This window comes from Anolis sagrei, chromosome 4 (assembly GCF_037176765.1).
Source record: "Anolis sagrei isolate rAnoSag1 chromosome 4, rAnoSag1.mat, whole genome shotgun sequence".
Classification (NCBI taxonomy): domain Eukaryota; kingdom Metazoa; phylum Chordata; class Lepidosauria; order Squamata; family Dactyloidae; genus Anolis; species Anolis sagrei.
In genome coordinates this window covers 242,677,136-242,703,648 of record NC_090024.1, presented here as the reverse complement: position 1 = coordinate 242,703,648, position 26,513 = coordinate 242,677,136, and the positions used below count along the sequence as shown (strand labels likewise).

At 45.9% G+C, this 26,513-nt stretch overlaps 1 protein-coding gene and 1 pseudogene across 1 annotated transcript in view; both read right to left on the bottom strand.

Moving 5' to 3' along the window:
- XKR7 (XK related 7) overlaps nt 1-26,513 on the bottom strand; it is a 102,469-nt gene that overhangs the window by 12,833 nt on the left and 63,123 nt on the right. The window lies entirely within an intron of this gene.
- Nucleotides 12,074-25,475, bottom strand: LOC132772634 (uncharacterized; annotated as a pseudogene).

Sequence of the window (26,513 nt, the reverse complement as noted above, 5' to 3'; positions counted from 1 at the left end):
ACATAGTATTCTCATTCACTGGACCAAATTTGGCACAAATACCCAATATGCCCAAATGTGAACACTGGTGGAGTTTGGGAAAAACAGACCTTGATATTTGTGAGGTGTCGTTGCTGGGATTAATAGTTCACCTCCAATCAAAGAGCATTCTGAACTCTACCAGCGATTGAATTGAACCAAATTGGCACACAGAACTCCCATGACCAACAGAAAATACTGGAAGGGTTTGGTGGGCATTGGCCTAGAGTTTTTGGAGTTGTAGTTTGCCTACATCCAGAGAGCACTGTGGACTCAAACAATGATGGATCTGGACCAAACTTATCACAAATACTGAATATGCCCAAATGTGAACACTGGTGGAGTTTGGGGAAAATAGACCTTGATATTTGTGAGGTGTGGTTGCTGGGATTTATAATTCACCTACAATCACAGCAGGAGGAGGGCTTTTGGTGGGATGATTCGCTGTCCATTTCCAGAAAGGAAGAGAAGGACAAGCGGCAAGATCTCAGCCTTTTCTGCCAAAGGGGTTCCTAAGACCATCAGAAATATTTGTTTTCTGGTGGTCTTTTTTGACCCCTCTGAAACACCCCTCATGACCTCCCAGGGGTCCCGACCCCCAGGTTGAGAAACTCTGATGTAAAGAGACCAGTCCTTGCACCTTGAAGAGCTTGGCAGAAAATGCTACTGATGATAATAACTCAAAGTGTATCTATATTGTAGAATGTTTGGCAGAACTTTAAATGTAATTCTAATTATATTTTCATTAATTAGCCCAGTGGTGGTTGCAGTATGGAGGGATTCGTGTGTTGTTTTGTGGTGTGTCCTCTTATTGTACTTTTTCACAACATTTAATTTTGTTGTGCAATAGTACAATGACAATAAAGCTATTCTACATACATACATATATATAGTGTCCCTACTTCACGGATTTTCACTTATCGCGGGTGGTTCTGGAACGTAACACCCGCGATAAGTGAGGGAAAACTCTATTGATACGTATACGCATTTGTCTTTTTAAAAAATTCTATTGTATTGTACCATGTCATTGTTAGCTGCCTTGAGTTCCTATGGGGAGAAGTATAAAGTAAATAACAACAACTACTACTACTACTACTTTAAATACTGTGATGCATTTTGCATAGAATTATGGAAAATATAGACCTCTGTCTGATCCCACAGCAAGCTGGCTTCAGGAAAGGCAAAAGCTGCACATCGCAAGTGCTGAACCTGACTCAGCACATAGAAGATGGCTTTGAAAAGCAGCAGGTCACAGGAGCTGTCTTCATAGACCGGTCAGCAGCCTATGAGACTGTGAACCACGGCCTCCTCCTGAGAAAAATGTATAATATCACAAAGGACGACCACTTCACCCGCCTCATAGGAAACCTGCTACAAAACAGGAGCTTTTTTGTTGAGTTCCAGGGCCAGAGAAGCAGATGGCGGAAACAGAAGAACGGCCTGCCTCAGGGGAGCGTGCTTGCTCCATCCATGTTCAACATTTACACAAATGACCAGCCACTGCCAGAAGGGACAGAGAGTTTCATCTATGCTGATGACTGTGCCATTACTGCTCAAGCAGGGAGCTTTGAGATGGTTGAAAAGAAGCTCTCCGAAGCTCTAGGTGCTCTTACTGCCTATTACAGGGAAAACCAACTGACCCCTAATCCATCTAAAACACAGACATGCGTCTTTCACCTTAAGAACAGACAAGCATCCCGAGCTCTGAGGACGACCTGGGAAGGAATCCCACTGGAGCATTGCAGCGCACCCAAATACATGGGAGTCACTCTGGATCATTCTCTGACCTACAAGAAGCACTGCCTGAACATCAAGCAAAAAGTGGGCGCTAGAAACAACATCATATGAAAGCTGACTGGAACAACCTGGGGATCACAACCAGACACAGTGAAAACATCTGCTGAGTACGCATGCCCGGTGTGGAACACATCTCACCACACTAAAACAGTAGATGTGGCTCTTAATGAGACATGCCGCATTATCACAGGGTGCCTGCACCCCACACCACTGGAGAAATTGCACTGCTTGGCCGGTATTGCACCACCTGACATTTGCTGGGAAGTAGCAGCCAATAGCGAAAGGACCAAGGCAGAGACATCTCCAGCTCATCCCCTGTTTGGATATCAGCCAGCACGTCAATGCCTTCAATCAAGACATAGTTTTCTTAGATCTACAGAGACACTCACTGGAACACCCCAGCAAGCGAGAGTCCAAAAGTGGCAGGCCCAAACTCAGCACCTCAATCCGTGGGTGATATCAAATGAGAGACTCCCTCCTGGGCACAGAGAAGACTGGGTGACTTGGAAGGCGCTGAACAGACTGCGCTCTGGCACCGTGAGATGGAGAGCCAACCTTGAGAAATGGGGCCACAAAGTGGAATCCACAACATGCGAGTGTGGAGAAGAGCAAACCACTGACCACCTGCTGCAATGCAACCTGAGCCTTGCCACATGCACAATGGAGGACCTTCTTGCAGCAACACCGGAAGCACTCCAAGGGGCCAGATACTGGTCAAAGGACATTTAACCAACTACCAAACTCACACGTTTTGTATTTGTCTGTTTGTTTGCTTTGTCCTGTTAGAAATGTAATATAATGGACTGGTTGCTCTGACACGACAAATAAATATGGTGGTTTGCATGCAGATTTGCAGAAGCAGAGGTGGCTGCAAAGAGATGATATGGACACTAATGGGATGGAAAGAAGGGAAGGGCATCTTTGTGGGAAGAGAGAGAATAGTCCTCTCTCGTTTCTCCCACCTTTGGCACAATTGGAGCAGCCTTGCTCTCTCTCTCTCTCTCTCTCTCTCCCCGAACACCTCCATTGCTGCAGATTGACTGGCAGATGGTCTACTCGGTCTCCAGGAGCCAAAGCCAAGGAGCCTTTCGTCATCCAACCCTGGGCGCGCCATGTGGCTCAGGAAGACCAGCTGTTCCTCCTGCCTTCTTCTCCTTCGCCTTCGTTGGCTCTTTTGAGCCGCACAATGAGCAGCACCCACTGCTTGTGGGGAGAGGAGGCTCAAATGCCACCACCCGACTGTTTCGACGGGCTTTTTTGCATCTTTGTTCTGGGGCCAGATGACCAGCAGTCCAAAGAGATCCAGAGCTCATCCATTCGTCAACAGAAGTCAACAACAGGGAGAACTGTGCAGGACTATTCTTCTACATAAATAAAAATGTAATGTATTGTCGAAGGCTTTCATGGCTGTAATCACTGGGTTGTTGTAGGTTTTTTCAAGGTATATGGCCCTGTTCTAGAGGCATTCTCTCCTGACGTTTCGCCTGCATCTATAGCAAGCATCCTCAGAAGTGGTGAGGATGCTTGCCAAAATGTAATGTTCATTTGTGGGATTAACATAACTCAAAAACCACTGGGCGAATTGCCATCAAATTTGGCCACAAGACACCTACTAACCCAAGGAATGACCATCACAAAAAAAATGATTTGTCATTGGGAATTGTAGTTCCTAGGATTTATAATTCATCTGCAATCAAAGAGCATTTGAACTCCACCAATGATAGAATTGAACCAAACTTGGCACACAGGGCTCCCATGACCAACAGAAAACACTAGAAGGGTTGATGGGCATTGACCTTGAGTTTGGGAGTTGTAGTTCACCAACATCCAGAGAGCACCGTGGACTCAAACAATGATGGATCGGGACCAAATTTGGCATGAATTCCCAATATGCCCAAATGCGAACACTGGTGGAGTTTGGGGAAAATAGACTTTGACATAGACCTTGAGTTTGGGGGAAATAGACCTTGAGTTTGGGAGTTGTAGTTCACCTACATATAGAGAGCACTGTGGGCTCAAACAATGAAGGATCTGGACCAAACTTGGCACAAATATTCCATATGCCCAAATATGAATACAAATGGAGTTTGGGAGAAACAGACCGTGACATTTGGGAGTTGTAGTTACTGAGATTTATAGTTCACCTACAATCAAAGAGCATTCTGAATCCCACCAATGATAGAATTGGGCCAAACTTCCCACACAGAATTCCCATGACCAACAGAAAATAATTAAGGCCATTCAGTCCAACTCCCTTCACCAGGGCAAGAAAACGTAATCAAAGCCCTCCTGACAAAGAGCCATCCAGCCATACATATAGATAGATAGATATGATTCACACACACACATATCTATAGAAATAAAAATGTAATGTTCGCTTGTGGGATTAACATAACTCAAAAACCACTGGACGATTTGCCACCAATTTTGGTCACAAGACACTAACACAAGGAGTGACCATAACTCAAAAATTGTTTTTGTTATTTGGGAGTTGTAAGTGCTGGGATTAATAGTTCACCTACAATCAAAGAGCATTCTGAACTCCACCAGTGATGGAATTGAACCAAATGTAGCACACAGGACTCCCATGACTAACATGGGCATTGATGGGCATTGACCTTGAGTTTGGGAGTTGTAGTTCACCTACATATAGAGAGACTGTGGGCTCAAACAATGATGGATCTGGACCAAACTTGGCATGAATATTCCATATGCCCAAATATGAACACAAATGGAGTTTGGGAGAAATAGACCATGACATTTGAGAGTTGTAGTTACTGAGATTTCTAGTTTACCTACAATCAAAGAGCATTCTGAACCCCACCAACGATAGAATTGGGCCAAACTTCCCACACTGAACCCCCATGACCAACAAAAAATACTTAAGGCTATCCAGTCCAACTCCCTTCATCAGGGCAAGAAAACATAATCAAAGCCCTCCTGACAAAGGGCCATCTAGCCATAGATATAGATAGATAGATAGATAGATAGATAGATAGATAGATATGATTCACGCACGCACACACACACAGATATAGTATCATAGGTTTGAAAGGGACCCCTAAAGAAGGACAATGATATGTTGCATGTTCCAGAGTAGGCAAACCAGACACTCTCCACATCAACACTGACAAAGAAACAGTAAGAAATATTGTTTATTTATTATTTGCACTTGTTAACCTCCACTCTCAGCCCGGGGGCGACTCGTGGCGGTGTACAGAACATAGAAAAGACAACAATTTACAATAAATCAAGACCATAACATAACATCTTACTAATAAACAACTAATTAAACTAAAAATCCGCATTCGTCTAGTTTGGGTCATCATCAATCTCATAGTCATAGTCCATTCCGGTGGTCATTCCAAAAACGTAGCACTTAGTTGAAGGCCTTTTCGAAGAGCCAGGTTTTCAGGCCCTTGCGGAAGGCCATGAGGGAGGGCGCCTGTCTAATTTCAGCAGGGAGGGAGTTCCATAGCCGGGGGGCCACCACCGAGAAGGCTCGCTCTCTCGTCCCCGCCAGGCGTGCCTGTGAGGCAGGCGGGACCGAGAGAAGGGCCTCCCCAGATGATCTTAAGGTCCTCGTGGGCTCGTAGGCCGAGATGCGGTTCGCAAGGTATTTTGGGCCGGAACCGTTTAGGGCTTTGTAGGATAACACCAGCACCTTAAATTGGGCCCGGTAGCAAATCGGCAGCCAGTGGAGCTGGGACAGCAGGGGCGTTGTGTGCTCCCTGTGTCCCGCTCCGGTTAACAACATGGCTGCCGCGCGCTGGACTAGCTGGAGCTTCCGGGCCGTCTTCAAGGGCAGCCCCACGTAGAGAGCGTTGCAGTAGTCGAGGCGGGATGTGACCAAAGCGTGTACCACCGTGGCCAAGTCAGACTTCCCAAGATACGGGCGCAGCTGGCGCACGAGCCGAAGCTGTGCAAATGCTCCCCTGGTCACCGCTGAAACCTGGGGATCCAGGCTCAACGCTGAGTCCAGGGTCACACCCAAGCTGCGAACCTGCGCCTTCAAGGGGAGTGCGACCCCGTCCAGCACAGGCTGTAACCCTATACCCTGCTCGGCCTTGCGACTGACCAGGAGTACCTCTGTCTTGTCTGGATTTAATTTCAGTTTGTTCGCCCTCATCCAGACCGTTACAGCGGCCAGGCACCGGTTCAGGACTTCGACAGCCTCCTTAGTAGCAGGTGGGAAGGAGTGACAGAGTTGGACGTCATCTGCGTACAGGTGACACCGCACCCCGAAACTCCGGATGATCTCGCCCAGCGGCTTCATGTAGATGTTAAACAGCATGGGGGACAGTATGGAGCCCTGAGGAACACCACAGGTCAAAGGCTGTGGTGTTGAACAGGAGTCCCCCAATAACACCTTCTGGGTACGACCCTCCAGAAATGACTGGAGCCACCGCAAAGCGGTGCCCCCAAGGCCCATCTCTGCAAGGCGTCCCAGAAGAATACCGTGGTCGACGGTATCGAAGGCCGCTGAGAGATCCAGGAGCACCAACAGGGACACACTCCCCCTGTCTAGCTCCCGGCGGAGATCATCCACTAAGGCGACCAAGACCGTCTCAGTACCATGTCCCGGTCTGAAGCCAGACTGTGCCGGATCCAGATAATCCGTGTCTCTCAAGAATACCTGGAGTTGTGAGGCCACCACGCTTTCCATGACTTTGCCCAAGAAGGGAAGATTGGAAACAGGCCGAAAGTTGTCAAATTTAGTGGGGTCCAATGATGGTTTCTTCAACAGCGGCTTTATAATAGCCTGTTTTAGGCTCGCTGGAATCTTGCCTTCCCGAAGGGAGGCATTAACCACCACCGTTACCCACTCAGCCAATCCCCCTCTGGCCTCTTTCAGAAGCCAGGATGGGCAGGGGTCTAGGATGGACGTGGTAGGCCTCATTCCTCCAAGTATCTTGTCCACATCCTCGGGTTTCACAAGCTGAAAAGAATCCATCAAAATAGGACAAGCAGGTGCTTGTGTCACATCCACAGAGACTGCATTTAATGTGGCGTCCAGCCCAGAACGGATCAAAGCGACTTTGTCTGCAAAAAACCGAGCAAATGCTTCACAGCGCATGGCCGAATTGTCAGGGCTCCCACCTAAGGTAGGGGGAGTTAAAAGACCTCTGACAATCCGAAACAACTCCGCCGGACGGTTTTTTGCAGACGCAATAGTGGCCGCAAAGAAAGTTTTCTTTGCGGCTTTTATTGCCGCGGCATATGCCCTTAGAAAGGACACAAACCGTGCTCGGTTTGGCTCGTTTGGGTCCGAGCGCCACACGCTCTCTAGTTCCCTCTTCCTTCGCTTCATCGCTGCCAGCTCCTCAGTGAACCAAGGTGCTGGTTTAGCTCGGTTACTTGAGAGGGGACGTTCCGGAGCGATCCTGTCAATTGCCCTGGTCATCTCCCCATTCCAGAGAGCGACCAAGGCCTCGACATGGTCACCTACCGAGGTAGCGGGGAAATCCCCAAGAGCCGTCAGGAATCCGTTCGGATCCATAAGCCTCCTGGGGCGGACCATCTTAATGGGTCCTCCACCTTTGCGGAGGTTAGGGGGCGCAGTGAGCCTAAATCTGATCAGGAAGTGGTCGGTCCATGGCAACGGAGAGATGGACAACTCCTCCATACCGCCACCCTGCTCCCATCCCTGGCAGAAAACCAAGTCCAATGTGTGTCCAGCACAGTGGGTGGGGCCAGTTATTTGTTGGGACAGCCCCATGGTTGCCATGGCAGACATGAAGTCCTGAGCCGCTCCTGAGAGGGTTGCCTCGGCATGGATGTTGAAGTCCCCCAGCACAAGAAGCCGTTGGGACTCCACCACCAGGCTCGAGACCACCCCCGCTAGCTCAGGCAGGGAGACTGTAGTGCAGCGAGGTGGACGGTACACTACAAGAATCCCTATTCTGTCCCGGTCACCCACCCTCAGGTGGACGCATTCGAAATTTGTGGTCTGCGGGATGGGACTCCTGGTCAGATGGAAGAAATTGCATATATTAGAAACCAACACTTTCTCATTACTTTATTATCCAGATCACCAGACTGGACCACAGCAACGCCTGGCAGGGGATGGCTAGTAGGCAATAAAAATGAAATGCACAGGTATAGGATGGGAGGACACCTGGCTTCGAAACAGAGTCCATGCAAAAGGGAGAGCCATCCACAGGACACGATCCAGGGGCAGGGGCATCTCAAGGAAGTAAAAAAGACTCCAAAACACCTGGAGCATCAAAGTTTGCCCATGCCTGGACTAAAGTGACCAAAGGTTTGGAAGTCAAACCTTACGAGGAACTATTCCTCATAAGGAACAGCCCAGAGAAGTGTCTTCTGGAGGTTTTTAAGCAGAGGCTGGATGTCCATCTGTTGGGAGGGATTTTGATTGTATTTTTCAGCCTATTAGAAGGGGGTTGGACTAGATGTCCTTTGCAGGATCCCTTCCAACTCTAGGATTCTATGACCCTAAGTAAGCAGCAATTAGGCCACAGCCTTTATTTACCTTGTAATGTAGTTGTGGTAATTACAAGATTCTGTTTGGGAATATTTCTTTTTGTGGATCCACAGTATTAAGGGAACTAACTATTCAACATATTGTCGAAGGCTTTCATGGCCGGAATCACTGGGTTGTTGTAGGTTTTTTCGGGCTATATGGCCATGGTCTAGAGGCATTTTCTCCTGATGTTTCGCCTGCATCTATGGCAAGCATCCTCAGAGGTAGTGAGGTCTGTTGGAAGTAGGAAAGTGGGTTTATATATCTGTGGAATGACCAGGGTGGGACAAAGGACTCTTGTCTGCTGGAGGTAAGTGTGAATGTCTCAACTGACCACCTTGACCAGCTTTTGATGGCTTGGCAGTGCCTGGGGGAATCTTTTGTTGAGAGGTGATTAGATGTGCCTGATTGTTTACTCTTTGTTGTTTGGCTGTTGTAATTTTTGAGTTTTTTAATACTGGTAGCCAGATTTTGTTCATTTTCATGGTTTCCTCCTTTCTGTTGAAATTGTTGAAAATTTTCAACAGCCAAACAACAGAGAGTAAACACTTAGGCACATCTAATCACCTCTCAACAAAAGATTCCCCCAGGCACTGCCAGGCCATCAAATTCTAATCAAGGTTGTCAGTTGAAACATTCACACCTAGCTCCAGCAGACAAGAGTCCTTTGTCCCACCTTGGTCATTCCACAGATTTATAAACCCATTTTCCTACTTCCAACAGACCTCACTACCTCTGAGGATCCTTGCCATAGATGCAGGCGAAACGTCAGGAGAAAATGCCTCTAAAACATGGCCATAAAGCAAGAAAAAACCTACAACAACCCAACTATTCAACAGCTGCTCCTTGAGCTAAGGCTTCCTGGAGAAAGGGATAAAGGAAAGTGGGAAAAGCAGACAGGTGGGAAACCTGAGCTGGGATTAACCAGACTTTTATGGAGAGCCTTCAAACTCTGCAAATGGCATTACCTGGGGGTCACTTGGGGTCAAGACAGGTTTTTCCTGCCTATTACCTATCTCCGGGCAGGAAACAGATGGAAGGTGGAGGATGAAGGGATAGAAAAGGTTCCTTCCATCTCAATTTCACTTTTTGCAGGAAGGATTACGGCCTTGAGGACTGCAGTAAACTGATAAAGCAAAAAGAAGCACCCAAAAGCTAGAAAGCATTAGGAAAACAAAGCAAGGAAATGCAAACTTTCCATTGTGATGAAACAGTTTCCTCCAATGTTTGCATTTGGAAATAGATCACAGCTGCCTTTGGGTTTGTTTTGTGTGTGTGTGTGTGTGTGCAACCATTCCCATTGGCATCCAGTCTATTTCCATTCAAAGTATAGTATTTTCTATTATTTACTTTATTTCTATTATTATTATTATTATTATTATTATTATTATTATTATTATTATTATTCCGCCCTTCTCACTATGCCGTCGCACCTATAACTCTTAGTGGAAGAAGCATCGACGTGACCTCTTTCCCCCAGGGGATTGCTTCTTTCCCTCCTTCCAGCATGCTGACATTTGTCCGCTTGTTTTCCCAAGAGAGTTGCAGGATTTTCCGGAGGCAGCGCTGATGGAATCGTTCCTGGAGTTGCATGTGACGTCTGTGGACAGTCCACGTTTCACAGGCATATAGCAGGGTTGGGAGGACAATAGCTTTATAGACAAGCACCTTGGTATCCCTACGGATGTCCCAATCCTCAAACACTCTCTGCTTCATTCGGAAAAATGCTGCACTCGCAGAGCTCAGACGGTGTTGTATTTCGGTGTCAATGTTGACTTTGGTGGAGAGGTGGCTGCCAAGGGAGCGGAAATGGTCAACATTTTCTAATGTTACACCATTACGCTGTATCCCTGGCATTGGAGAGGGGTCACAGTCCATCGAGGGGGTCCATAGCATTGAGCCATAGCGGTTAAAGTACCATCAAACTGTATTAATTCTGCAGTGTAGACATACCACATTAGTCAGAGATACCTCCTGGAATTTAAATATGTGCATTGTCTTGCACAGTTCACAGAGTCTCTCCTGCAGGAATAAATTATGTAAATGAATATAATCAGGTCAGGGAAATTGATTGGTTTTTTTTCTGGTGCAGCATATACATCTTAACAAAGGAGTATACGCATAGGTGAGTATAATTTACATAGAAACCTCTTTAATCCTGCAAAAGACCTATGCAAACAAATTACCATATTTTCCGGCATACAAGATGACTTTTTAACCCAGGAAAATGATCTTAAAAGTGGGGGGTTGTCTTATATGTCCAGTCGTCTTATACACCAGAAAATACGATTTGCCTATGTCGGGAGGGCTCGGATTGTGTCTTTCTACCTGGCAGGAAGGGCTGGACTAGATGGCCTCTAGGGTCCCCCATGCTGAATGCAGTGGGACCTACTTCTCTAGGGACGTGCATAACATAACATAACACTCCCTATATATAGCTTCGCACATCCAGCGTTGCCATCCCATGCCCGCCTCCTTCTCATGTACCCAAATATCAACGTTTGCAAATATTTTGGTCTTTCCCACTCGTCGCCAAGTCTTCCTTGTCAGCAAGGAAGCCTTGATTTGCAGGAACAAACCGTGAATGCTGCATCCTTGGACCTGTTACTAGAAGCTTGGAAAGTTACCTTCTGAAAAGTAATTACTTCCAGGTATCTATCCAAACTTCTCCCCACTCCATTCTCTTCCAGGACCGTGCACATTATTGCAATCCAGTGGCTACTACTCTTTCTTTAGAGCAGGCATGAGCAAACTTGGGCCCTCTGGATCTTTTGGACTCCAACTCCCACCATTCCTAACAGCCTCAGGCCCCTTCCTTTTCCCCCTCAGCCGCTTAAGCCGCTTAATGGTTTTGAAAAACAATAGTAAAACCCCACTTATATATAAAGACAAGTAATAATAATGAAGGAATTTCCACAGACGATGCTTAATAAAAGAAGAAAATACTCCTATCTCACGGAATCATAGAATCAAAGAGTTGGAAGAGACCTCATGGGCCATCCAGTCCAACCTCATTCTGCCAAGAAGCAGGAATATTGCATTCAAACCACCCCTGACAAATGGCCATCCAGCCTCTGCTTAAAAGCTTCCAAAGAAGGAAGCTTTTAAGCACCACACTCCGGGGCAGAGAGTTCCACTGCTGAACGGCTCTCACAGTCAGGAAGTTCTTCCTAATGTTCAGATGGAATCTCCTCTCTTGTAGTTTGAAGCCATTGTTCCGCGTCCTAGTCTCCAAGGAAGCAGAAAAAAAGCTTGCTCCCTCCTCCCTGTGGCTTCCTCTCACATATTTATACATGGCTATCATATCTCCTCTCAGCCTTCTCTTCTTCAGGCTAAACATGCCCAGTTCCCTAAGCCGCTCCTCATAGGGCTTGTTCTCCAGACCCTTGATCATTTTAGTCGCCCTCCTCTGGACACATTCCAGCTTGTCAATAACTTTTAAAGCTGCAGATAAGATTTAGGTGAGAGAAACCGGAAGGACTGATGGTGACATATCATCATCATCATCATCACTTTATTTCTTCATTAGTCGCTCTCCACCAAAGTGCTCCGAGCGACTTACAAACTAAAATTGCTTATACACAATATAAAACATTCAACATAAAAACATTCAACATAAAAACAGTGACTATGGCAGAAATTGATCCGATTACTTAAATGCACAACCAAACAGCCAAGTCTTGAGTGCCTTTACAAAAGGTCGCAACTCCAACCTTGCTCTAATATATGGAGGCAATGAGTTCCACAGAATTGGAGCATTGATCGAAAAAGCTCTTACGCCTTGTAGCTTCCAAATGTACCTCCGTAGACCCGGTATGTAGAGGAGATGTTCCTGGAAGGATCGAGGTGACCACTGATGGGGAAAAGGAATGAGGCGGTCCCTAAGATATCAAGGTCCTTGGCCATTTTGAGCTCTAAATGTCAGGATCAGTATCTTGTCAGAGATCCGATGTTCTATTGGTAGCCAATGCAGTTGTTGCTGAATCGGTTAATATGGGATCTTATAGATAATCCCGCTAGCAGCGTGGCTGCCGCATTTTGGGCCATCCGAATCTTCTGGGTCGTTGACTTCAGAAGGCCAGCATATAAGGCGTTGCAATAGTCCAACCTAGTGGTGACTGTTGCGTGGATTACTGTTGCCAATGCTTCTACCGAAAGGTCGGATGCCAATTTCCCTGGCGAAGATGAAAAAAGGCCTGCTTATTTATGGCAGTGATCTGGGCCTCCATCGTCAGCGATGAGTCCAACACAACCCCAAGGCTTTTAACAGTGGCAGGCGGAACCAGAGCTTCCCCATCGAAATCAGGCAGAGATTGGGTTAATTCTGGCGGCTGACCGGGCCAGAGTATCTCAGTTTTTGCAGGATTCACTTCGAGTCTGCTCGCTTGCAGCCAACTCATCACTGCTTCCAAACACAGCTTAAAGTTCTCAGGAATCACGGTTGTCCCAGGTTCGAGACGCAAGAGTCGCTGGGTATCATCTGCATACTGGTAGCACTCTATGCCAAAGCTCCGCACCAGTCCAGCAAGTGGTCGGACGTAGATGTTAAACAACAGGGGCGAGAGGAACTCACTCCACAGCAAAGGCAGGAGCTCTCAGAGCTTTGGCCTGACCACTCCACCCTCTGTCTCCGGTCCCGGAGGAATGAATTGAACCATTTGAGGGCTAAACCTCGTACACCAGACAGAGCCAATCAACGAATCAGCAAGTCATGGTCCACAGCGTCAAATGCAGCTGTGAGGTCCAAGAGTACCAATAGCGCTGATCCGCCTCGGTCTAACTGACGATGAATTTCATCAGGAATAGCTACCAAGACAGTCTCTATCCCATGACCTGAACGAAAGCCTGATTGAAAGGGGTCCAAACCTGCAGTCTCATCTAAGAATTGCTGTAGCTGCCCCACCACTGTCCGTTCAATCACCTTGCCCAGGAACGGAAGGTTTGAAACTGGGCGATAATTACTAGGTATGGCAGCATCAAAACCAAAGACATTGGCTGGCCACTGAAGAGAAGGCAGCAAACGTTTACGAAGAACTTATGAAAGATCATGAATTATCACCAACAGAACAACGACTATTAGGAAGCAAACAGAAGAAATGACGTTTCGACTCCCCAGACTATGTAAAAAAAAAAACACCTATTCTAAGACAAATACCCAAAATAACAGACCAGAAACTATTGATGACGGACCAGAAAAAACCCAAGATGATAAAAATGAGTGAAATCTTATGAGAAATAAAGTGCTTTTCTAACAACGCTAATGGTCTTAATTCACCGGCGAAAAGGAGAACGTTATTTAACCAAATTTAAAAGGGCAATTATGACCTCACAGCTTTACAGGAAACACACATCTCACAAAAACAAGCAGCACACTTAACACAGAAAAAAATAGGTAAAGAATTTTATTCAGCAGCTCTAGAAAAAAAACAACGAGGGGTGGTGATCTACGCAAAAGAGAAACTATTACCTGAATTGGCTTTTAAAAACACAGGGGGCAGAATAGTGGGAATTATCATAAAACAAGGGGATCAGAAAATATTAGTGTTGTGTCACGCTTGGGGGCTATTAGTCTTAATGAAGAAGGGATGGACGTGGCACCTTTCCCCCAGGGGATTGCTTCTTGCCCTCCTATAGGAAACTGGAATTCCCAAAAACCCAAAACACTGTAAATAGCTCAAGAAAAGTTTTATTTATCACAAAGTCGTTTCTTCAAAGCAATGAGCTGGAAAACTTTAGAGGGGTGAAGGAAAACATACATTACAGTCTCAATCAGTCCTGGGTCCAAGGGGTTTGAAGCTGAGTAGCCTCACCAAGTTTCCTGTTTCCTCAATGGCTGTGAATGCCAGAGCAAACCACAACCCCAGTTCAGATGGCCTATGTTTTGAAGATTCAGGATCTTCCTTTGGTGCCAAAAGAACCGGCTTGAAGGCACCTGGGTCTCCTCAATAATTGTCCAGGATGATCTGGACATAAGCATGAGTCCCAGGGGTAAAAAACCTCAGAACTAGTGCTGAGGTAACTTAAATCAGGGTCTTTTAGAATCAAGTCTCTTACTCACGTCCATCTGGTACGAACTCTGAAGGCAGAATGAAGAAGGAAACCACTCCCCCCTTCCAGGAAGAGGTGGAGCCAAACAGTATTGATTGACAGCTACAAGCAACCAATCCATACAACTATACATAAGCAGGGTAAAAAGGGGCAGGATTAAGCATGATACAACAGTTTAAATCTTACAACTAACAGTTCTATACATAGGTGGCGCCCCTCGCGCCGTCACAATTAGTGTGTAACATATATGTACCAAACGGACCCAAATCCAAATTTATATCAATTCTGTGTGACAAAATTCAGGAGACAAAATTTGATCATTTAATAATAATGGGTGACTTTAATGGTGTTCGGAACAGTAAATGAGATAAAACCAAAACCAATAAAAAAGAGAGGAAAGGATATAAGTACCTTACCAACAAATTTTCTGAAATTAAAAGAAGATTGGAACCCCGAAGATGCTTGGCGCGTACATAACGAGAATGAAAGAGATTACACTTTCTTTTCAGACCGACACCAGGGGTGGTCCAGAATCGATATGAGCTGGACCTCCAAAACGCTCACACTAAGTATCTCTAAAATCAGAATCATACCCAGAGATCTTTCAAATCACGGGTCATTGGAAATGACAATAAACCAGAAAACAAATTTGCACCAATGGAGATTAGATGAGAATCTTTTAAAAGAGGAGGAAAATATAAAGAAATATAAAAAATTATATAACATATATGATCAGGAATATTTTGTAAATAAAAGCACACATGGCTATAATTTCCCATAACGTGTAATATATAGTATTATCTATATATATAAAAATGGAAAGGGCGTTCAACGGGACAGCAAAACGCGAAACCCCCCCCACGAAAACACACCAAATTTGCCGTGCACATACCTCAACCCACAAAGTATGCACAACGCGAATCAAAATTCCAAACAACATTTTAATACACTCGCAATTACAAAAAGCAACTGAGCATGCGCAAAGGCTCTTCCCCGATGTCCCCCGGCGTGCGCACATGGCCGGCCAACACACCCTCTGCGCAAGCCATGCCCCCATCCTCCATTGCCGCGCAAAGGCTCTTCCCCGAAGTCCTCCGGCGCGTGCAACACCCATACGCCAACCTTACCTCCTCCCCTTCCTTCTTCTTCCCCCGCCCACGCCCCCCACATTCAAGCCACACACCCCACATTCAAGCCACGCCCCCACCCTCCTTCGCCCCGGCCCTAAACACCCATACGCCAACCTTACCTCCTGCCTCTCCTTCTTCTTGCCCCGCCCACACCCCCCACGTTCAAGCCACACACCCCACGTTCAAGCCATGCCCCCACCCTCCCACGTTCACGCCACGCCCCCACCCTCCTCTGCCCCTAAACGGGAAGGAAGGAGAAGTTGAGAAGCTATATGAAACAAGAAAGGAAGAAAAGAAAGAAGAAAGGGAGAGAAGGAGGATGGGAAAGAAGGGAGAAAGGAAGGAAAGAAAGAAGAAAGGAGGGAAGGGAAGGTGTATGAAGGAAGTAAGGAAGGAGAAGTTGAGAAGGTATATGAAAGAAGAAAGGTAGGAAAAAAAGAAGAAAGGGAGAGAAGGAGGATGGGAAAGAATGGAGAAAGGAAGAAAGGAAGAAAGGAAGGAAGGAAGGAAGGGAAGGTGTATGAAGGAAGGAAGGAAGGAAGGAAGGAAGGAAGGAAGGAAGGAAGGAGAGGTTGAGAAGGTATATGAAAGAAGAAAGGTAGGAAAAAAGAAGAAAGGGAGAGAAGGATGATGGGAAAGAACAGAGAAAGGAAGGAAGGAAGGAAGGAAGGAAGGAAGGAAGGAAGGAAGGAAGGAAGGAAGGAAGGGAAGGTGTATGAAGGAAGGAAGGAAGGAAGGAAGGAAGGAAGGAGAAGTTGAGAAGGTATATGAAAGAAGAAAGGTAGGTAAGAAAGAATACAGAGAGAGAAGGAGGATGGGAAAGAAGGGAGAAAGGAAGGAAGGAGGAAAGGAAAGAAAGATAGAAAAAAAGAAGAAAGGGAAGGGGAAGGGAAGGTGTCAAAAGGAAGGAAGGAAGGAAGGAAGGAAGGAAGGAAGGAAGGAAGGAAGGAAGGAAGGAAGGAAGGGGAATTTGGGACGGGGAAGAGAGGAAAAAAGCAAAGAAGAGAAAGGGAGGGAAGAAAAGAAAGAAGGAAAAGGAAGTCTGGAAGTCAAGAGCGAAGGAAAGAAGGAAAGAGATAGAGAGGGAAGAAAGGAGAGAAAGAGGAAGGAAAAAAGGGAGAAGGAAGGAAAGAGGAAGAGAAGGAAGGAGGAGAGAAGGAAAGAAAAAAGGGAAGGGAGGAAAGACGGAGCAAAGGAAGAAGAGAAAGAAGGAGAGAAAGAGGGAGGGAAGGAAAGAAACAAAGAGAAGGAAGGATGGGAGCAAAAAGCTAAGAAAGGAACTAAACAGGTAGAGAAGGAAGAAAGCAAAGAAGAAAAGGAAATGAAGGAAGGAGTGAAAGAAGGAGAGAAAGAGGGAGAGAAGGTTGGCCACAGCAACGCGTGGCGGGTAAAGCTAGTATATTATATTATAATGAGTATTTTGTAAATAAAGGTAAATTTAGCTATAATTTTCCATTCCTGTATGTATGGTGACTTATGTGACAGCCATAATAATAATAATAATAATGACAACAACAACAACAATATTATTATTCAGTTGTTGTGTGTTTTTCGGGCTATATGGCCATGTTCTAGAGGCATTTCTCCTGACGTTTCGCCTGCCTCTATGGCAAGCATCCTCAGAGGTGAAGTCTGAGGATGCTTGCCATGGATGCAGGTGAAACGTCAGGAGAAATGCCACTAGAACATGGCCATATAGCCCAAAAAAACCCACAAGAACTGAGTGATTCCAGCCATGAAAGCCTTCGACAATACATTATTATTATTATTATTATTATTATTATTATTATTATTCTCTTCCCACCCGCCAAGCCCTGAGCCATAATGGGAAGCCATCCATCAAGGCCTCCTTAGCAGAAGGGACCCTAGGGAAGCCTTCCTCCTGGACCATCTGAACTTAATGGAAAATTGAAATGGAGACGGAGGCCTCGGGAGTCCCAAAGGGCCAATGGGGCCACAGCCCAGGAGGGAGAAACGTGCCTTTTGGGGATGGAGAACCGCCTGTGCCATCTGTCCTCCCCGAACAAAGGACGGCAAGCCTCCTCTTGCAATCCATTTATCCCAAGCGAAAATTCCTTGGAGTAAGCAACCTTTATCTTATTTATTGATGGACGCTATTTCTTATATTGCTTCTCCTCTGCCGGGGTTCCAATTGCTCAAACCAGATCACAGCCAATTCTTTTAAAAAGGTGAACTTTTAAGTGTTTTAATTTACTGAGTTTTAATTCCATTTTAATATTTGTCTGTCCCGGATTTTAAACTGCACTGTTTTGTAAATGTTGTGAGCGGCTTAAGAGTCTCAAGGGAGACAAGAGCGAGATATTATTATTATTAATCATCATCGTTGCAGGATTCCACGTCATTGCGTCACAGCTGTTGAATTATTATTATTATTATTATTATTATGAATGCAAATAATAATAATAATAATAATAATAATAATAATAATGCAACTGCTATTTTAGTGTTAGGGAATAGCAGTTGCATTATTATTATTATTATTATTATTATTATTTATACTGCTATTTTTAGTGTTAGGGAAAAGAGTCCCTAACTCTTTTCCCTAACACAGTGGGTTAAACCCCTGTGCCGGCAGGACTGAAGACCGACAGGTCGCAGGTTCAAATCCGGGGAGAGGCGGATGAGCTCCCTCTATCAGCTCCAGCTCCTCATGCGGGGACATGAGAGAAGCCTCCCACAAGGATGATAAAACAACAAAATCATCCGGGTGTCCTCTAGGTAACATCCTTGCAGACGACCAATTCTCCTGAAATGACCAACACAACAAAAAAAGTGCTATGGAATCCTGGTGTCACCTTCCTGTCTATGCAGATGGCAATTCCCATTACCCCCAGTCCATGTGCATTGCAATGCCCATTATCCCCAGTCCATGAGCATTGCAATTGAAATTCCCATTATCCCCAGTCCACTCACTTGCAATTCCCATTATCCCCAGACTGCATGGGTTGCAACTCCCATTACCCCCAGTCAGCATAAGTTGGAATTTCCATTACTCCCACTCTGGATGAGTTGCAATTCCCATTACAACCACTCTGGATGAGTTGCAATTCCCATAACCCCCAGTTTGAATGAATTGCAATTCCCATTACCCCCAGTCTGTATGCGTTGCAATTCCCATTATCCCCAGTCTGCATGGGTTGCAACTCCCATTACCCCCAGTCAGCATAAGTTACAATTCCCATTACTCCTACTCTGGATGAGTTGCAATTCCCATTACCCCCAGTCTGTGTGCATTGCAATTCCCATTACCCCCAATCTGCATGGGTTGCAATTCCCACTATGCCCAGTCTGCATGGGTTGCAATTCCCATTACCCCCAGTCTTGTGCATTGCAGTTCCCATTATCCCCAGTCTTCATGGGTTCCAATTCCTGTATGAGTTGCAATTCCCACTATCCCCAGTCTGCATGTTGCAATTCCCACTATTCCCAATCTGTATAGGTTGCAATTCCCATTACTCCCAGTCTGTGTGCATTGCAATTCCCATTACTCCCAGTCAGCATAGGTTGTAATTCCCATTCTCCCAGGCCGCATGGTGAATAATCAAAATCATCCCCGATGAGAAGGAGCCTGGCAGCCCTGCTCGGGATGCACATCAGGCATCTCTTTGGCCGCTGCATTTTTTGCTGGCGGCTCCGGATGGCTGCGTTACCAAGGACACACATCCATGTGACGGAGACACATTTAATTCCGGGCTTCAAATACTCGGCAGGGAAAAGTGGCAGAGAAGGAGAGAAAGAGGGAATCTAATGGGCTCTGGACCATTTCCCAGGCAATGTCCAGTGCAAAAGCTGGGTTGCAGTTAAACATAAGAAAAAACCAAGATTATGGCAACCGGACTGATTGATCAGTGGCAAATAGAGGGAGACAACGTGGAGACAGTGACAGACTTTGTATTTTTAGGCGCAAAGATGACTGCAGACGCAGACTGCAGCCAGGAAATCAGAAGATGTTTCCTTCTTGGGAGGAGAGCAAGGAACCATCTCGATACAGCTGGGGGTGGTGACGGCCGACAGGGAGCTCTGGCGTGGGCTGGTCCATGAGGCCACGAAGAATCGGAGACGACTGAACGAATGAACAACAAGGGACATCACACTGGCAACGAAGATCCGCATAGTAAAAGCAATGGTATTTCCTATAGGAAACTGGAACTCTCAAAAACCCAAAACACTGTAAATAACTCAAAATAAGTTTTATTGATCGAAAAGAGTTATTTCTTCAAAGCAATGAGCTGGAAACTTCAGAGGGGTGAAAGGGTGAGAGGGGTCCAAGGTGTTTGAAGCTGAGAAGCCTCACCAAGTTTCCTCTTTCCTCAATGGCTGTGAATCCTGGAGCAAACCACAACCCCAGTTCAGATGGCCTATGTTTGAAGACTCAGGATCTTCCTCTGGTGCCAAAAGAACCGGTTTGAAGGCGCTTGAGTTGAGACTTCCAACGTCGTTCAGGTTGGTCTGAACATGAAGCACAAGTCTCAAGGGTAAAAAACCTCAGAACTGGTGCTGAGAGGTAATTTAAATCAGGGTCTTTTAGAGTCAAATCTCTTACCCACGTCCATCTGGTAGAAACTCTGATGGCAGAATGAAAAGAAAGGAAGCACTCCCTTCCTGCAGGAAGAGCTGGAGCCAAACAGTACTGATTGACAGCTATAAGTAACCAATCCATCCAACTATACATAAGCAGGGTAAAAAGGCAGGATTAAGCATGATACAACAGTTTAAATCTTGCAACTAACCGTTCTACACATAGGTAGTGCCACTCGCGCTGTCACAATTCACATCCACCTTATCTCCTTCCTCTCCCTCACTCATTTACCCTTTGCTATCAGAAAACCTTTCGAAGGAGTCTTCATCGGTAGGTGCCATAAGTATATACCAGATCCTTTTCCTTTGTTGTTCCTCACGAGCACTCCTTTTCCCCCTTCTGCCACTCATACTACCACTTGCAGGGTTACTAACAGGCGCTACTACAACATGGATTATATGGCGGTGTAGAAGGAAGGGGCCTGGATGCCACCTCCCCAAACGAAGCCCGCCTCTGCCCCGCCACTCTCTTCTCGTTCCAGTTCTCTTGATGCGTTTTCTAAAGATCGTTCCGTTCCATAAATGCACAAAGCACCGAAATAATCAAATCAAAACAGTAAATAAAACCTCAAGCGGAAAGACAGCAGGAGGAATGCATCATAACCCAGTAGCAACAAGGATATGTAGAAATATATAAAATCAAAACCAGACAGTTAACCTCCGGGGAAACCGTCTCTCTCAAATCATTTTCTCTCTCTGTGTGTGTATATATATATGTGTGTGTGTGTGTGTGTGTGTTTGTGTGTGTGTGTACACATAGACATATATAATGACTTCAAGTCACTTACGGACTAAGGGTGACCTCAAGCATTTTGTAAGGTTTTCTTGGCCTCTTCTACACTGCCACAAAATCCAGATTATCTGCTTTGAACTGTATTGTCGAAGGCTTTCATGGCTGGAATCACTGGGTTGTTGTAGGTTTTTTCAGGCTATACAGCCATAGTCTAGAGGCATTCTCTCCTGACGTTTTGCTTGCATCTATGGCAAGCATCCTCAGAGATAGTGAGGCCTGTTGGAACTAGGAAAAAGGGTTTAAATATCTATGGAATGACCAGGGTGGGGAAAAGGACTCTTGTCTGCTGGAGCTAGGTGTGAATGTTTCAACTGACCACCTTGATTAGCGTATAATGGCTTGACAGTGCCTAGAGCAAACTTTTGTTGAGAGGTGGTCAGTTGAAACATTCACACCTAGGTTGTTGTAGGGTTTTCCGGGCTATATGGCCATGTTCTGGAGGCCTCCAGAACATGGCCATATAGCCCGGAGAAACCTACAACAACCCAGTGATTCTGGCCATGAAAGCCTTTGACAATACATATTCACACCTAGCTCCAGCAGACAAGAGTCCTTTGTCCCACCCTGGTCATTCCACAGATATATAAACCCATTTTCCTACTTTCAACAGACCTCACTACCTCTGAGGATGCTTTGAACTGGTTCACATGGCAGTGCAGGCACATATAATCCAGTTCAAAGCAAATAATGTGGATTATCTGCCTTGATAATCTGCATTATATGGCAGGGTAGAAGGGACCTATCATGACATAGGCATGGAGGATAACTCCATGCTGATAGAGATGCACAAGAATTGTGAAACACCACTTCACCTTTTTTTATTGTGTCAGGAGCGACTTGCAAGTCGCTCCTAGTGTGAGAGAATTGACTGACTGCAAAGATGTTGCCCAGGAGAAACCTGGATGTGTTACCATCCTGTGGAAGGCTTCTCTCATGTCCCCACATGGGAAGCTGGAGCTGACAGATGGAAGCTCGCTCCATCTCATGGATTCGAACCACCAACCTTCAGGTCTGGCTTCAAACTCATGACCTCTCAGTCAGTAGTGACTTAATGCAGTTGGCTACTAACTAGCTGCGCCACAGTCCAGTCCAGAACAAAGTCCGGACATCACAGGCACAAATCCCGGGACCCACAGGTCTGTGTGTGGACCTGCTCGGGTCCCCTTTTTTGGGTCATCTTATATAAATAAAAATGTAATGTTCGTTTGTGGGATTAACAGAACTCAAAAACCACTGGGCAAATTGACACCAAATTTGGACATAATACACCTATAAGGCCAACGAGTGACCATCACTAAAAAAAATTGATTTTATCATTTGGGAGTTGTAGTTGCTGGGATTTATAGTTCACCTAAAATCAAAGAGCACTCTAAACTCCACCAACGATGGAATAGAACCAAACTTGGCACACAGAACTCTCATGACTAACAGAAAATACTGGAAGGCTTTGGTGGGCTTGACCTTGAGTTTTGGAGTTGCAGTTCACCTACATCCAGAGAGCACTGTGGACTCAAACCATGATGGATCTGGACCAAACTTGGCACAAATAATCAAGTGTAAACACTGGTGGAGTTTGAAGAAAATAGACCTTGACATTTGAGAGTTGTATTTACTGGGATTTATAGTTCACCTACAATCAAAGAGCATTCTGAGCCCCCATGAAAATACTGTGATTTCTGGTGGTCTTCTGAGACCCTTCTAATACCCCCTCACAACTCCCCCCCCCCCAGGGCCCCAACCCCCAGGTTGAGAAATGCTGCCTAAAGGCCATCCAGTCCAATTCCCTTCACCAGGCCAAGAAAACATAATCAAAACCCTCCTGAGAAAGAGCCATTCAGCCTAGATATAGATAAATTCTTAGATATGATTCACACACACACACACACACACACATGCCAGATATAGTATCATAGATTTCAAAGGGACCTCTAAAGAAGGACAATGATATGTTGCATGTTCCAGAGTAAGCAAACCAGACAATCTCTATATCAGGGTGAGCTCCCGCTATTAGCCCTAGCTTCTGCCAACCTAACAGTTCGAAAGCATGCAAATGTGGGTAGATCAATAGGTGCTTAGGCGATCTCAGGTTGTCAGAGTAGGATCATCTTCCAGGGTGGGTCCGTAGGTGACTATGGAGCCCTATTCTTGATCGATATCGTCTCCCGCAGTGAGGGCATTGGTTTCCAGGTGGAAGGCAGTCTCGGTTGGCTTGATGCACCTTCCTCTTGGCACGTTTCTCTCTTCCGCCCTCCATTCCTGCCTCTTCAAATTCTGCAGCACTGCTGGTCACAGCTGACCTCCAGCTGGAGCGCTCACAGGCCAGGGCTTCCCAGTCCTCAGTGTCTATAGATCAATAGGTACCGCTCTGTCTGGGAAGGCAATGGCACTACATGCAGTCATGCTGACCACATGACCTTGGAGGTGTCTACAGACAACGCCGGCTCTTCGGCTTAGAGATGGAAATGAAGACCAACTCCCAGAGTTGGACACAACTGGACTTAATGTGAGGGGAAAACCTTTACCTTTATCTATTGCTATGGTCACTTACTTAGGCGATCCCTCGTTGACCGAGTAGGATAGTCTTCCAAGGTCAATGTACTGGTGGTGAGTCCATAGGTGACTGTGGAGCCCTATTTTTGATTTGTATGTTCTCCCACAGTGAGGGCATTGGTTTCCAGGTGGAAGGTGGTCCCGGCGGGGGTTGGCTTGACATGCCTTCCTCTTGGCACGTTTCTCTCTTTCACCTTCCATTCATGACTCTTCAAATTCTGCAGCACTGCTGGTCACAGCTGACCTCCAGCTGGAGCACTCAAGGGCCAGGGCTTCCCAGTTCTCAGTGTCTATGCCAGAGTTTTAAAGGTTGGCTTTGAGCCCATCTTAAAATCTCTTTTCCTGTCCTCCAACATTCCATTTTCCATTCTTGCTATGGTGGATGGGCGTGCAATCATATGTGTACAAAGTGAGATTCCAGCTCAACCCTGCTGAAATCAGACAGGCGCCTTCCCTCATGGCCTTCCGCAAGGGCCTGAAAACCTGGCTCTTCGAAAAGGCCTTCAACTAAGTGCTATGTTTTTGGAACGACCACCGGAATGGACTATGACTATGAGATTGACTATGACCCCAAACAAGACGAAGCGGATTTTTAGTTTAATTGTTGTGTATTAGTAAGATGTTGTGTTATGGTCTTAACCTACTGTAAACTGTTGTCTTTTTATGTTCTATGTTCTGTACACCGCCACGAGTCGCCCTTGGGCTGAGAGTGGCGGTTAACAAGTGCAAATAATAAATAAATAAATAAATAAATAAACCTGATGTAAGGTGGGCCGATGTTCCTGCTCCCTTGTAATTGAGCTCATTACCTGCCACAGGCTGTCCAGTGTGGCAGATCATTGGAGGACACCATGACATGGAGTCCGGCACCAGTGGAAAGATGCGGCACCATCAAGAGTCCAGACTATGTGGCAGCTTTGCAGGTGAGCGCTATTTCACCTGTTTTGGTATCTCAGCAAGAGAAGGTGAACTGGTTTGGGTCCTTGACATCCTTAAGCAGCATGTCAGGTAGAAACCTGTACCTGGTATGATGAACCAGTTACATATCTGAAGAACAGAGAGGGTTATCTTCCAGAAAGACTGAGCTTTTCACCCTCAGAGGGATATGCATTGAACCTGTGTTCCTACAGCCACTCTCGGAGAATCTTCACTGATTACCCCTTTGTTTCCTCTTGGCGGTCGCAATGGATCCTGAGATATATTCCCATCGTCTTCTCCAAAGTCCCGATCTGACATGGTGGAGCTGATGGCAGACTTGTCCTGGTTCAACTTGCCTGTTGCACCTCAGAGTAGATTCGCCTTGCTGAAAACACCCAACTGCACACAGCCAGGTGTCTTTAAAGTTTGTTAAAAAACAAAAGGTAAAAAGTTCTTAAAAGCAAAGGTAATGTTCCAAAAGATCAGTACAAAATAGCACTTTGAAGCTTAATCCAAAAAGGCACCAACAAAGCAAAATCCCACGAAAACACGACTAAGTCCTGAAACCATGAACACAAGAACTGCAAGATAAATCCAGACAAGCAAAGGGAAGCTTCTTGGTTAAGCGAAAAGTTGCTCTGACAAAAGTTTGGTCCCAAACACACTGCTTAACACCCTTTGCAAAACATGAAGGTGTTTCTTTGGCCCTTGACCTCCTTCTTGTTAGCCCTTCTCACACTCCTTCGAAGTCTGAATTACAAGTGGTCAGCCTGATCTAAGGTTCTCGTTTCGTCAAGGTCACTCTGTTCATTAGTTTCCCTTCCTGCTCATTATCAGGCTGAGAACTGTCCTCCTTCTCTGAGTCAATCTATATCTCCACCTGGCTATTTTCAGTATCAACAATCTCATTCCTTGCTGTGGGAAACTACATTTCCACACCCTGTTCTTCACTGTCTATAACAGGGACGTTTTGAACCAGATTGTGAACCTGAGTCCCATCATCCTCATCAGAGACACTCTGTGGTTCCAGCTGAGTCACAACACCGCCAACATTTGCCAGAGTGACAGATGCCTCGACAGAGTCCTCTTTGTTGTACAACGTATAAAGCAGAGGACTCAACACACAGCCCTGTGGCATCCCCGTATTGAGAGTGAGATTAGCTGAAGAAGCATCATGACCTAATCTAACCCTCTGGGAACGTCCAGACAAGAAGTCCGTAATCCAGGAACAGACTGAATATGACACATCTATGAGTTTAGACACAACTCTATGTGGGGGATTGTGTTAAACGCAGAACTAAAGCCTGCCAAAAGCATCCTCACATAGTTGTAACCTGCCCAAGCCATGAGGAGAGGTGCGTAAGAAATAAAAATCATTATAATTATTATTTCAACTCAGCCCATATCTCCTGTTTCTGCCCATTGTACGCACGAGAGAAAGGCTCTCTTCCTGAACCAGTTTGCAGGACGGTCTCCGTGCAGAGCGCTGGGGGCATCCGCTGCAGCTTCACATCTGCTCTCTTCCCCTTTTGCTCTTTCTGACATGCAGAGGAATGTCACTTCCTTCTCTCGCTTGGCTTCTCTTTTTGCCAGAAAAAAAAGAGAAATCACCCAGATTTTCCCAAGCTTTAAAAACAAGGGCATGGAGAGCATGGCTTATGAGCTGCCCACAGAACCCAGGGAAGAAACATTTGCAAAATTCCCTGCATTTTCAAACCTTTGCCTGATTAGGTTCTTGTGGGTTTTTTCGGGCTATAGAGCCATGTTCTAGAGGCATTTCTCCTGACGTTTCGCCTGCATCTATGGCAAGCATCCTCAGAGGCAAACATCCTCACTACCTCTGAGGATGCTTGCCATAGATGTAGGCGAAACGTCAGGAGAAATGCCTCTAGAACATGGCTCTACAGCCCGAAAAAACCCACAAGAACCTAGTGATTCCAGCCATGAAAGCCTTCGACTTTGCCTGATTCTTAGGAGGTTGGCGCTGGGTAGCAATGCTGGGAGTCCTTAGTGGCGCAGTGGGTTAAACCACTGAGCTGCTGAGTTTGTTGACCGAAAATGGGTTAAACTGCTCAGCTGCTGAACTTGTTGACTGAAAGGTCGCAGGTTCGAATCTGGGAAGTGGCGTGAGCTTCCGCTGTCAGCCCCAGCTTCTGCCAGCCTAGCAGTTCGAAAG